The 17,648-nt window shown below is 48.0% G+C and overlaps 1 protein-coding gene across 1 annotated transcript in view; it reads left to right on the forward strand.

Moving 5' to 3' along the window:
- LOC139275562 (immunoglobulin superfamily member 5-like) overlaps positions 1–17,648 on the forward strand; it is a 54,314-nt gene that overhangs the window by 7,025 nt on the left and 29,641 nt on the right. The window lies entirely within an intron of this gene.

Here is a 17,648-nt window from a genome sequence, read left to right on the forward strand (position 1 = left end):
CCAGTCACACACATACACACTCGATCCAGTCACGCACATACACACTCGATCCAGTCACGCACATACACACTCGATCCAGTCACGCACATACACACTCGATCCAGTCACACACACACACACATTCAATCCAGTCACAGATACACTCGATCCAGTCAAGCACACACACTCGATCCAGTCACGCATACACACTCGATCCAGTTGCGCACATACACACTCGATCCAGTCACACACACACATTCGATCCAGTCACACACATACACATTCAATCTAGTCACACAAAAACACTCGATCCAGTCACACACACATACACTCAATCCAGTCACACACACTCAATCCAATCACACATACACACTCGATCATGTCACGCACATGCACACTCGATCCAGTCACACACACACACTCGATCCAGTCACACACACACATTCAATCCAATCACACACACTCACTCGATCCAGTCACATACACACACTCGATCCAGTCACACATACACTCGATCCAGTCACACACACACATTCGCTCCAGTCACACAGACACTCGATCCAGTCACACACACTCTCACTCAATCCAGTCACACATACACACTCGCTCCAGTCACACAGACACTCGATCCAGTCACACAGACACTCGATCCAGTCACACACATACACACTCGATCCAGTCACACATACACACTCGCTCCAGTCACACAGACACTCGATCCAGTCACACACACACATTCGCTCCAGTCACACACACTCACTCGATCCAGTCACACACACACACTCGATCCAGTCACACATACACACTCGCTCCAGTCACACAGACACTCGATCCAGTCACACACACTCACTCAATCCAGTCACACACACTCACTCGATCCAGTCACACACACACACTCGATCCAGTCACACACACACACTCGATGCAGTCACACACACACACACTCGATCCAGTCACACACACACACTCGATCCAGTCACACATACACACTCGATCCAGTCACACATACACTCGATGCAGTCACACACACACTCTCGATCCAGTCACACACACACTCAATCAATTCACACGCACATACACTCAATCCAGTCACACACACACATTCGATCCAGTCACACATACATACGATCCAGTCACACACACACATACACACTCGATTCAGTCACACATACACTCGATCCAGTCACATACTCACACATGCACTCGATCCAGTCACACACACACACTCGATCCAGTCACACACACACACTCGATCCAGTCACACACATACACTCGATCCAGTCACACACACACACTCGATCCAGTCACACACACACACTCGATCCAGTCACACACATACACTCGATCCAGTCACACACACACACTCGATCCAGTCACATACACACACTCGCTCCAGTCTCACATGTACACTCGATCCTGTCACACACACACACTCGATCCAGTCACACACATACTCGATCCAGTCACACACATACTCGATCCAGTCACACACACACACTCGATCCAGTCACACACATACTCGATCCAGTCACACACATACTCGATCCAGTCACACACATACACTCGATCCAGTCACACACACACTCAATCCAGTCACACACATACACTCGATCCAGTCACACATACATACGATCCAGTCACACACACACATACACACTCGATTCAGTCACACATACACTCGATCCAGTCACATACTCACACATGCACTCGATCCAGTCACACACACACACTCGATCCAGTCACACACACACACTCGATCCAGTCACACACATACACTCGATCCAGTCACACACACACACTCGATCCAGTCACACACACACACTCGATCCAGTCACACACATACACTCGATCCAGTCACACACACACACTCGATCCAGTCACATACACACACTCGCTCCAGTCTCACATGTACACTCGATCCTGTTACACACACACACTCGATCCAGTCACACACATACTCGATCCAGTCACACACATACTCGATCCAGTCACACACACACACTCGATCCAGTCACACACATACTCGATCCAGTCACACACATACTCGATCCAGTCACACACATACACTCGATCCAGTCACACACACACTCAATCCAGTCACACACATACACTCGATCCAGTCACACATACATACGATCCAGTCACACACACACATACACACTCGATTCAGTCACACATACACTCGATCCAGTCACATACTCACACATGCACTCGATCCAGTCACACACACACACTCGATCCAGTCACACACACACACTCGATCCAGTCACACACATACACTCGATCCAGTCACACACACACACTCGATCCAGTCACACACACACACTCGATCCAGTCACACACATACACTCGATCCAGTCACACACACACACTCGATCCAGTCACATACACACACTCGCTCCAGTCTCACATGTACACTCGATCCTGTCACACACACACACACTCGATCCAGTCACACACATACTCGATCCAGTCACACACATACTCGATCCAGTCACACACACACACTCGATCCAGTCACACACATACTCGATCCAGTCACACACATACTCGATCCAGTCACACACATACACTCGATCCAGTCACACACACACTCAATCCAGTCACACACATACACTCGATCCAGTCACACACATACTCAGTCCAGTCACACACACACACTTGATCTAGTCACACACACACACTCGATCCCGTCACACACACACACACGCACATACACTCGATCCAGTCACATACACACACACGCACTTGATCCAGTCACACACACACACTCGATCCAGTCACACACATACACTCGATCCAGTCACACATACACTCAATCCAGTCACACACACACATTCGATCCAGTCACACACATACACTCGATCCAGTCACACATACACTCAATCCAGTCACACACACACATTCGATCCAGTCACACACACACTCGATCCAGTCACACACATACACTCGATCCAGTCACACATACACTCAATCCAGTCACACACACACATTCGATCCAGTCACACATACATACGATCCAGTCACACACACACATACACACTCGATTCAGTCACAAATACACTCGATCCAGTCACATACACACACACGCACTCGATCCAGTCACACACACACACTCGATCCAGTCACACACACACACTCGATCCAGTCACACACACACACTCGATCCAGTCACACACACACACTCGATCCAGTCACACACATACACTCGATCCAGTCACACACACACACTCGATCCAGTCACATACACACACTCGCTCCAGTCTCACATGTACACTCGATCCTGTCACACACACACACTCGATCCAGTCACACACATACTCGATCCAGTCACACACATACTCGATCCAGTCACACACACACACTCGATCCAGTCACACACATACTCGATCCAGTCACACACACACACTTGATCTAGTCACACACACACACTCGATCCCGTCACACACACACACACGCACATACACTCGATCCAGTCACATACACACACACGCACTTGATCCAGTCACACACACTCGATCCAGTCACACACATACACTCGATCCAGTCACACATACACTCAATCCAGTCACACACACACATTCGATCCAGTCACACACATACACTCGATCCAGTCACACATACACTCAATCCAGTCACACACACACATTCGATCCAGTCACACACACACTCGATCCAGTCACACACATACACTCGATCCAGTCACACATACACTCAATCCAGTCACACACACACATTCGATCCAGTCACACATACATACGATCCAGTCACACACACACATACACACTCGATTCAGTCACAAATACACTCGATCCAGTCACATACACACACACGCACTCGATCCAGTCACACACACACACTCGATCCAGTCACACACACACACTTGATCCAGTCACACACACACACTCGATCCAGTCACACACATACACTCGATCCAGTCACACACACACACTCGATCCAGTCACACACACACACTCGCTCCAGTCTCACATGTACACTCGGTCCTGTCGCACACATACACTCGATCCAGTCACACACATACTCGATCCAGTCACACACACACACTCGATCCAGTCACACACACACTCAATCCAGTCACACACATACACTCGATCCAGTCACACACATACTCAGTCCAGTCACACACACACACTTGATCTAGTAACACACACACACTCGATCCCGTCACACACACACACTCGCACATACACTCGATCCAGTCACATACACACACACGCACTTGATCCAGTCACACACACACACTCGATCCAGTCACACACATACACTCGATCCAGTCACACACACACACACTCGATCCAGTCACACGCACACACTCGCTCCAGTCTCACACGTACACTCGATCCTGTCACACACACACACACTAGATCCAGTCACACACACACTCGATCCAGTCACACACATACTCGATCCAGTCACACACTCGATCCAGTCACACACACACTTCATCTAGTCACACACACACACTCGATCCTGTCACACACACACTCGATCCAGTCACGCACACACTCGATCCTGTCACACACACACACTCAACCTAGTCACACACACACTCGATCCCGTCACGCACACACTCGATCCAGTCACACACTCACTATCTCGATCCAGTCACACACACACACACTCGATCCAGTCACACACACACACTCGATCCAGTCACACATACACACTCGATCCAGTCACACATACACTCGATGCAGTCACACACACTCGATCCAGTCACACACACACTCAATCAATTCACACGCACATACACTCAATCCAGTCACACACACACATTCGATCCAGTCACACATACATACGATCCAGTCACACACACACATACACACTCGATTCAGTCACACATACACTCGATCCAGTCACATACTCACACATGCACTCGATCCAGTCACACACACACACTCGATCCAGTCACACACACACACTCGATCCAGTCACACACATACACTCGATCCAGTCACACACACACACTCGATCCAGTCACACACACACACTCGATCCAGTCACACACATACACTCGATCCAGTCACACACACACACTCGATCCAGTCACATACACACACTCGCTCCAGTCTCACATGTACACTCGATCCTGTCACACACACACACTCGATCCAGTCACACACATACTCGATCCAGTCACACACATACTCGATCCAGTCACACACACACACTCAATCCAGTCACACACATACTCGATCCAGTCACACACATACTCGATCCAGTCACACACATACACTCGATCCAGTCACACACACACTCAATCCAGTCACACACATACACTCGATCCAGTCACACATACATACGATCCAGTCACACACACACATACACACTCGATTCAGTCACACATACACTCGATCCAGTCACATACTCACACATGCACTCGATCCAGTCACACACACACACACTCGATCCAGTCACACACACACACTCGATCCAGTCACACACATACACTCGATCCAGTCACACACACACACTCGATCCAGTCACACACACACACTCGATCCAGTCACACACATACACTCGATCCAGTCACACACACACACTCGATCCAGTCACATACACACACTCGCTCCAGTCTCACATGTACACTCGATCCTGTCACACACACACACTCGATCCAGTCACACACATACTCGATCCAGTCACACACATACTCGATCCAGTCACACACACACACTCGATCCAGTCACACACATACTCGATCCAGTCACACACATACTCGATCCAGTCACACACATACACTCGATCCAGTCACACACACACTCAATCCAGTCACACACATACACTCGATCCAGTCACACACATACTCAGTCCAGTCACACACACACACTTGATCTAGTCACACACACACACTCGATCCCGTCACACACACACACACGCACATACACTCGATCCAGTCACATACACACACACGCACTTGATCCAGTCACACACACACACTCGATCCAGTCACACACACACTCGATCCAGTCACACACATACACTCGATCCAGTCACACATACACTCAATCCAGTCACACACACACATTCGATCCAGTCACACATACATACGATCCAGTCACACACACACATACACACTCGATTCAGTCACAAATACACTCGATCCAGTCACATACACACACACGCACTCGATCCAGTCACACACACACACTCGATCCAGTCACACACACACACTCGATCCAGTCACACACACACACTCGATCCAGTCACACACATACACTCGATCCAGTCACACACACACACTCGATCCAGTCACACACACACACTCGCTCCAGTCTCACATGTACACTCGGTCCTGTCACACACATACACTCGATCCAGTCACACACATACTCGATCCAGTCACACACACACACTCGATCCAGTCACACACACACTCAATCCAGTCACACACATACACTCGATCCAGTCACACACATACTCAGTCCAGTCACACACACACACTTGATCTAGTAACACACACACACTCGATCCCGTCACACACACACACTCGCACATACACTCGATCCAGTCACATACACACACACGCACTTGATCCAGTCACACACACACACTCGATCCAGTCACACACATACACTCGATCCAGTCACACACACACACTCGATCCAGTCACACGCACACACTCGCTCCAGTCTCACACGTACACTCGATCCTGTCACACACACACACACTAGATCCAGTCACACACACACTCGATCCAGTCACACACATACTCGATCCAGTCACACACTCGATCCAGTCACACACACACTTGATATAGTCACACACACACACTCGATCCTGTCACACACACACTCGATCCCGTCACGCACACACTCGATCCAGTCACACACTCACTATCTCGATCCAGTCACACACACACACACACTCGATCCAGTCACGCACACACACACTCGCTCCAGTCACACACATACACTCGATCCAGTCACACACACACTATCTCGATCCAGTCACACATACACACTCGATCTAGTCACACACACACTCGCTCCAGTCACACACACACACTCGCTCCAGTCACACACACACTCGATCCAGTCACACATACACACTCGATCTAGTCACACACACACTCGATCCAGTCACACACACACACTCGCTCCAGTCACACACACACACTCGCTCCAGTCACACACATACACTCGATCCCGTCACACACACACTCGCTCCAGTCACACACATACACTCGATCCAGTCACACACACACTCGCTCCAGTCACACACACACACTCGCTCCAGTCACACACATACACATTCAATCTAGTCTCACACACACACACACTCGATCCAGTCACACACATACACTCGATCCCGTCACACACACACTCGCTCCAGTCACACACATACACTCGATTCCGTCACACACACACTCGCTCCAGTCACACACATACACTCGATCCAGTCACACACACACACTCGATCCAGTCACACACACACGATCCAGTCACACACACATACTTGATCCAGTCACACACTCAATCCAGTCAAACACATACACTCGATCCAGTCACGCACACACACACTCGCTCCAGTCACACACATACACTCGATCCAGTCACACACATACACATTCAATCTAGTCTCACACACACACACACTCGATCCAGTCACACACATACACACTCGCTCCAGTCACACACACACACTCGATCCAGTCACACACACACACTCGATCCAGTCACACACATACACTCGATCCAGTCACACACACACACTCGATCCAGTCACATACACACACTCGCTCCAGTCTCACATGTACACTCGATCCTGTCACACACACACACTCGATCCAGTCACACACATACTCGATCCAGTCACACACATACTCGATCCAGTCACACACACACACTCGATCCAGTCACACACATACTCGATCCAGTCACACACACACACTTGATCTAGTCACACACACACACTCGATCCCGTCACACACACACACACGCACATACACTCGATCCAGTCACATACACACACACGCACTTGATCCAGTCACACACACTCGATCCAGTCACACACATACACTCGATCCAGTCACACATACACTCAATCCAGTCACACACACACATTCGATCCAGTCACACACATACACTCGATCCAGTCACACATACACTCAATCCAGTCACACACACACATTCGATCCAGTCACACACACACTCGATCCAGTCACACACATACACTCGATCCAGTCACACATACACTCAATCCAGTCACACACACACATTCGATCCAGTCACACATACATACGATCCAGTCACACACACACATACACACTCGATTCAGTCACAAATACACTCGATCCAGTCACATACACACACACGCACTCGATCCAGTCACACACACACACTCGATCCAGTCACACACACACACTTGATCCAGTCACACACACACACTCGATCCAGTCACACACATACACTCGATCCAGTCACACACACACACTCGATCCAGTCACACACACACACTCGCTCCAGTCTCACATGTACACTCGGTCCTGTCGCACACATACACTCGATCCAGTCACACACATACTCGATCCAGTCACACACACACACTCGATCCAGTCACACACACACTCAATCCAGTCACACACATACACTCGATCCAGTCACACACATACTCAGTCCAGTCACACACACACACTTGATCTAGTAACACACACACACTCGATCCCGTCACACACACACACTCGCACATACACTCGATCCAGTCACATACACACACACGCACTTGATCCAGTCACACACACACACTCGATCCAGTCACACACATACACTCGATCCAGTCACACACACACACACTCGATCCAGTCACACGCACACACTCGCTCCAGTCTCACACGTACACTCGATCCTGTCACACACACACACACTAGATCCAGTCACACACACACTCGATCCAGTCACACACATACTCGATCCAGTCACACACTCGATCCAGTCACACACACACTTCATCTAGTCACACACACACACTCGATCCTGTCACACACACACTCGATCCAGTCACGCACACACTCGATCCTGTCACACACACACACTCAACCTAGTCACACACACACTCGATCCCGTCACGCACACACTCGATCCAGTCACACACTCACTATCTCGATCCAGTCACACACACACACACTCGATCCAGTCACACACACACACTCGATCCAGTCACACATACACACTCGATCCAGTCACACATACACTCGATGCAGTCACACACACTCGATCCAGTCACACACACACTCAATCAATTCACACGCACATACACTCAATCCAGTCACACACACACATTCGATCCAGTCACACATACATACGATCCAGTCACACACACACATACACACTCGATTCAGTCACACATACACTCGATCCAGTCACATACTCACACATGCACTCGATCCAGTCACACACACACACTCGATCCAGTCACACACACACACTCGATCCAGTCACACACATACACTCGATCCAGTCACACACACACACTCGATCCAGTCACACACACACACTCGATCCAGTCACACACATACACTCGATCCAGTCACACACACACACTCGATCCAGTCACATACACACACTCGCTCCAGTCTCACATGTACACTCGATCCTGTCACACACACACACTCGATCCAGTCACACACATACTCGATCCAGTCACACACATACTCGATCCAGTCACACACACACACTCAATCCAGTCACACACATACTCGATCCAGTCACACACATACTCGATCCAGTCACACACATACACTCGATCCAGTCACACACACACTCAATCCAGTCACACACATACACTCGATCCAGTCACACATACATACGATCCAGTCACACACACACATACACACTCGATTCAGTCACACATACACTCGATCCAGTCACATACTCACACATGCACTCGATCCAGTCACACACACACACACTCGATCCAGTCACACACACACACTCGATCCAGTCACACACATACACTCGATCCAGTCACACACACACACTCGATCCAGTCACACACACACACTCGATCCAGTCACACACATACACTCGATCCAGTCACACACACACACTCGATCCAGTCACATACACACACTCGCTCCAGTCTCACATGTACACTCGATCCTGTCACACACACACACTCGATCCAGTCACACACATACTCGATCCAGTCACACACATACTCGATCCAGTCACACACACACACTCGATCCAGTCACACACATACTCGATCCAGTCACACACATACTCGATCCAGTCACACACATACACTCGATCCAGTCACACACACACTCAATCCAGTCACACACATACACTCGATCCAGTCACACACATACTCAGTCCAGTCACACACACACACTTGATCTAGTCACACACACACACTCGATCCCGTCACACACACACACACGCACATACACTCGATCCAGTCACATACACACACACGCACTTGATCCAGTCACACACACACACTCGATCCAGTCACACACACACTCGATCCAGTCACACACATACACTCGATCCAGTCACACATACACTCAATCCAGTCACACACACACATTCGATCCAGTCACACATACATACGATCCAGTCACACACACACATACACACTCGATTCAGTCACAAATACACTCGATCCAGTCACATACACACACACGCACTCGATCCAGTCACACACACACACTCGATCCAGTCACACACACACACTCGATCCAGTCACACACACACACTCGATCCAGTCACACACATACACTCGATCCAGTCACACACACACACTCGATCCAGTCACACACACACACTCGCTCCAGTCTCACATGTACACTCGGTCCTGTCACACACATACACTCGATCCAGTCACACACATACTCGATCCAGTCACACACACACACTCGATCCAGTCACACACACACTCAATCCAGTCACACACATACACTCGATCCAGTCACACACATACTCAGTCCAGTCACACACACACACTTGATCTAGTAACACACACACACTCGATCCCGTCACACACACACACTCGCACATACACTCGATCCAGTCACATACACACACACGCACTTGATCCAGTCACACACACACACTCGATCCAGTCACACACATACACTCGATCCAGTCACACACACACACTCGATCCAGTCACACGCACACACTCGCTCCAGTCTCACACGTACACTCGATCCTGTCACACACACACACACTAGATCCAGTCACACACACACTCGATCCAGTCACACACATACTCGATCCAGTCACACACTCGATCCAGTCACACACACACTTGATATAGTCACACACACACACTCGATCCTGTCACACACACACTCGATCCCGTCACGCACACACTCGATCCAGTCACACACTCACTATCTCGATCCAGTCACACACACACACACACTCGATCCAGTCACGCACACACACACTCGCTCCAGTCACACACATACACTCGATCCAGTCACACACACACTATCTCGATCCAGTCACACATACACACTCGATCTAGTCACACACACACTCGCTCCAGTCACACACACACACTCGCTCCAGTCACACACACACTCGATCCAGTCACACATACACACTCGATCTAGTCACACACACACTCGATCCAGTCACACACACACACTCGCTCCAGTCACACACACACACTCGCTCCAGTCACACACATACACTCGATCCCGTCACACACACACTCGCTCCAGTCACACACATACACTCGATCCAGTCACACACACACTCGCTCCAGTCACACACACACACTCGCTCCAGTCACACACATACACATTCAATCTAGTCTCACACACACACACACTCGATCCAGTCACACACATACACTCGATCCCGTCACACACACACTCGCTCCAGTCACACACATACACTCGATTCCGTCACACACACACTCGCTCCAGTCACACACATACACTCGATCCAGTCACACACACACACTCGATCCAGTCACACACACACGATCCAGTCACACACACATACTTGATCCAGTCACACACTCAATCCAGTCAAACACATACACTCGATCCAGTCACGCACACACACACTCGCTCCAGTCACACACATACACTCGATCCAGTCACACACATACACATTCAATCTAGTCTCACACACACACACACTCGATCCAGTCACACACATACACACTCGCTCCAGTCACACACACACACTCGATCCAGTCACATACACACACTCGATCCAGTCACACACACACACTCCATCCAGTCACACACACACACTCCATCCAGTCACACACACACACTCGCTCCGGTCACACACATACACTCAATCCAGTCACACACACACACACTCGCTCCAGTCACACACACACTCAATCCAGTCACACACAGACACTCGATCCAGTCACACACACACACTCGATCTAGTCACACACACACAGCCGATCCAATCACACATACACACTCGATCCAGTCACACACAGACACTCGATCCAGTCACAAACACACACTAGATCCAGTCACACACACACTCAATCCAGTCACACACACACATTCGATCCAGTCACACACATACTCAATTCAGTCACACACATACACTTGATCCAGTCGCACATACACTCATATATAAAACGGAAAAGAGTGACTAAAGTAAATGTTGGTCCCTTAGAAGATGAGAAGGGGGATTTAATAATGGGAAATGTGGAAATGGCTGAGACCTTAAACAATTATTTTGCTTCGGTCTTCACAGTGGAAGACACAAAAACCATGCCAAAAATTGCTGGTCACAGGAATGTGGGAAGGAAGGACCTTGAGACAATCACTATCACTAAGGGGGTAGTGCTGGACAGGCTAATGGGACTCAAGGTAGACAAGTCCCCTGGTCCTGATGAAATGCATCCCAGGGTATTAAAAGAGATGGCGGAAGTTATAGCAGATGCATTCGTTATAATCTACCAAAAGTCTCTGGACTCTGGGGAGGTACCAGCAGATTGGAAAACAGCTAATGTAATGCCTCTGTTTAAAAAAGGGGGCAGACAAAAGGCAGGTAACTATAGGCCGGTTAATTTAACATCTGTAGTGCGGGAAATGCTTGAAACAATCATTAAGGAAGAAATAGCCGGACATCTAGATAGGAATAGTGCAATCAAGCAGACGCAACATGGATTCATGAAGGGGAAATCATGTTTAACTAATTTACTGAAATTCTTTGAGGATATAACGCATGGTGGATAGAGGTGTACCGATGGATGTGGTGTATTTAGATTTTCAAAAGGCATTCGATAAGGTGCCACACAAAAGGTTACTGCAGAAGATAAGGTTATGCGGAGTCAGAGGAAATGTATTAGCATGGATAGAGAATTAGCTGGCGAACAGAAAGCAGAGAGTCGGGATAAATGGGTCCTTTTCGGGTTGGAAATCGGTGGTTAGTGGTGTGCCACAGGGATCGGTGCTGGGACCACAACTGTTTACAATATACATAGATGACCTGGAAGAGGGGACAGAGTGTAGTGTAACAAAATTTGCAGATGGCACAAAGATTAGTGGGAAAGCAGGTTGTGTAGAGGACACAGAAAGGCTGCAAAGAGATTTAGATAGGTTAAGCGAATGGGCTAAAGTTTGGCAGATGGAATACAATGTCGGAAAGTGTGAGGTCATCCACCTTGAGAAAAAAAACAGCAAAAGGGAATATTATTTGAATGGGGAGAAATTACAACATGCTGCAGTGCAGAGGGACCTGGGGGTCCTTGTGCATGAATCCCAAAAAGTTAGTTTGCAGGTGCAGCAGGTAATCAGGAAGGCGAATGGAATGTTGGCCTTCATTGCGAGAGGGATGGAGTAGAAAAGCAGGGAGGTCCTTCTGCAACTGTATAGGGTATTGGTGAGGCCGCACCTGGAGTACTGCATGCAGTTTTGGTCACCTTACTTAAAGAAGGATATACTAGCTTTGGAGGGGGTACAGAGACGATTCACGAGGCTGATTCCAGAGATGAGAGGGTTATCTTATGATGATAGATTGAGTAGACTAGGTCTTTACTCGTTGGAGTTCAGAAGGATGAGGGGTGATCTTATAGAAACATTTAAAATCATGAAAGGGATAGACAAGATAGAGGCAGAGAGGTTGTTTCCACTGGTCGGGGAGACTAGAACTAGGGGGCACAACCTCAAAATACGGGGGAGCCAATTTAAAACTGAGTTGAGAAGGAATTTCTTCTCCCAGAGGGTTGTGAATCTGTGGAATTCTCTGCCCAAGGAAGCAGTTGAGGCTAGCTCATTGAATGTATTCAAGTCACAGATAGATAGATTTTTAACCAATAAGGGAATTAAGGGTTACGGGGAACGGGCGGGTAAGTGGAGCTGAGTCCACGGCCAGATCAGCCATGATCTTGTTGAATGGCGGAGCAGGCTCGAGGGGCTAGATGGCCTACTCCTGTTCCTAATTCTTATGCTCTTATGTACACACTCGATCCAGTCACACACACACACTCGCTCCAATCACACACACACTCAATCCAGTCACACACACACACTCAATCCAGTCACACACTGTAAGGGCGGGTGTTTGGTCTCTATGAGGGGGTCAGGTTCCCTTCTGACCAGCTTGAGCAGTTTCAAATTGCTCCCCCTCCCTTGGGTTCTGTACTCTGGATTTATTTGGGGGGCGTGACAAAAGTGCAAAGGACATTGGTTTGATGCAAAGAACTTTGTTTTTATTACAGTCAAGGTGATACAGGCTTATTACTCTAGTAAGACAATACAAGGTCAAACTTATAATCACTCTAATAAAGTACCATACACTACACATTCAAAAGGGGGTTGCAGTAAAATTATACCTCCCACCTCCTAATACCTAATTCTAGCTAGGTTAGACTCCAGGCCAGGCAGGGACTTATGCTTACCAATCCTATTGATAGTTAATGGTAGATGGTGATGTTCTTCCTTCCTTCAGGATTTCAAGACTTCGAGGCTGGAGAAGTTAGTTTACAACTGTCACGTTGGATTCTCTCCTTGTCTTGATGAGGTAGTAGCAGCCTTGTAGCTACCTAGCAACCACCTCTCTAACCTCTGTTGAAAACAATAGTCAGTTATACGATTTCAGTGGTTCTAATCTAAGCGCCTTTGTGTAATTTTGGTGGGCTTGGTTCTTCTTTGTAATATTTTGTCGGGCTCGTTAAAAGTTCATATGCCTTGGGTGGGTTCATGTTCGAAAACTGTTTCCTGATGGAAATATTAGTTTGGTAATTGCAATTTCCTTTTGTACTTAGTCGTTTGCAGACAGGCTGGATTGGGCCTCTTTGTGATGAATATGCTGAAATGGTTGTCCAGACCCATGTTGATGGGGAGCTACCTCTGGGTGATTTTGTGATGTTAATGTCTCTTGTGGAGAAGGATTTTCAAATACTCATTCTTCCAGACAGGTTAACTCAGTTCTCACACCCAGGTAGCTTTACTTAATTAGACTGTCTCTTGCTAGCTCCGTAGGTCCACCCACAGCCTTGAGTTTGTCTTTTAAAATCCAAAATTCTGTTAAAGTTCGTAGTTTCTTCCATAAGCACTTTAGAGTTCCAAACTTTTCGGTAGATAGTCCAGAATTAAATTTCCTTTCGAATGAGCCCAAACACGGGTGGGGGGGGAGGTTTCTTGTGAATTTTGCATTCCTTCAACACATACATTCGATCCAATCACACATACACACTCGATCCAATCACACATACACTCGATCCAATCACACATATACACTCGATCCAATCACACATGTACACTCGATCCAATCACACATACACTCGATCCAATCACACATACACACTCGATCCAATCACACATACACTCGATCCAATCACACATACACACTCGATCCAATCACACATACACTCGATCCAATCACACATACACACTCGATCCAATCACACATACACTCGATCCAATCACACAGACACTCTATCCAATCACACAGATACTTGATCCAATCACATACACACACTCGGTCCAATCACATACACACACTCGATCCAATCACACATACACTCGATCTATTCACACATACACTCGATCCAATCACATACACATTCGATCCAATCACACATACACTCGATCCAATCACACACACACATTCGATTTAAACACACATACACTCGATCCAGTCACACATACACTCGATCCAGTCACACACACACACTTGATCCAGTCACACACATACACTCGACCCAGTCACATATACTAGATCCAGTCACATACACTTGATCCAGTCACTCTCACACACTCGATCCAGTCACACACACACACTCGATCCAGTCACACACACACACTCGATCCAATCACATACATTCGATCCAGTCACATACACACACTCGATCCAGTCACACACACACACTCGATCCAATCACATACACTCTATCCAGTCACACACACTCGATCCAGTCACATACACATACTCGATCCAGTCAGATATACACACTCGATCCAGTCACACACGCACACTCGATCCAGTTACACACACATAGTCGATCCAATTACACATACACTCGCTCCAGTCACACACACACTCAATCCAGTCACACACACTCGATCCAGTCACACACACACACAGACTCGATCCAGTCACACACACACAGTCGATCCAGTCACACACATACACTCGATCCAGTCACACACATACACACTTAATCCAGTCAGACACATACATTCGGTCCAGTCACATATACACACTCGATCCAGTCACACACACACACTCGATCCAATCACATACACTCGATCCAGTCACACACACTCGATCCAGTCACATACGCTCGATCCAGTCACATACACACACTCGATCCAGTCACACATACACTCAATCCAATCACATATACACTCGATCCAATCACACATACACTCGATCCAATCACACATACACTCGATCCAATCACACAGACGCTCGATCCAATCACACAGACACTTGATCCAATCACATACACACACTCGATCCAATCACATACACACACATTCGATCCAATCACACATACACTCGATCCAATCACACACACACACTCGATTTAAACACACATACACTCGATCCAGTCACACATACACTCGACCCAGTCACATATACTCGATCCAGTCACATACACTCGATCCAGTCACACATACACACTCGATCCAGTCACACACATACACTCGATCCAGTCACACATACACACTCGATCCAGTCACACACATATACTCGATCCAGTCACACACATACACTCGATCCAGTCACACATACACACTCGATCCAGTCACACACATACACTCGATCCAGTCACACATACACACTCGATCCAGTCACACACATATACTCGATCCAGTCACACACATACACTCGATCCAGTCACACATACACACTCGATCCAGTCACACACATACACTCGATCCAGTCACACATACACACTCGATCCAGTCACACAACTCCACCACGGTTTCCCTCTCCATCTCCTCCCCCTCACCGTCCCCCACCCCCTCCGCACTCTGCAGCAGTTCAAGATATAAGCTCACTATCGCCCTCACAAGGGCAAGTAGGGATGGTCAATAAATAAATGATTTTTTAAAAATTAGAGCATATTCTGTGTTGGTTCTACAGCATGCATAACATTAAATTTAGGTGTTATTTGCCGGACTCAACTTTCCAAAGTTCTCCTGGCCAGCCTCACATCTTCCACCGTTAATGAACTTGAGCTCATCCACAACTCTGTTG

Source organism: Pristiophorus japonicus, chromosome 11, assembly GCF_044704955.1.
Source record: "Pristiophorus japonicus isolate sPriJap1 chromosome 11, sPriJap1.hap1, whole genome shotgun sequence".
NCBI classification, from domain to species: Eukaryota; Metazoa; Chordata; class Chondrichthyes; family Pristiophoridae; genus Pristiophorus; species Pristiophorus japonicus.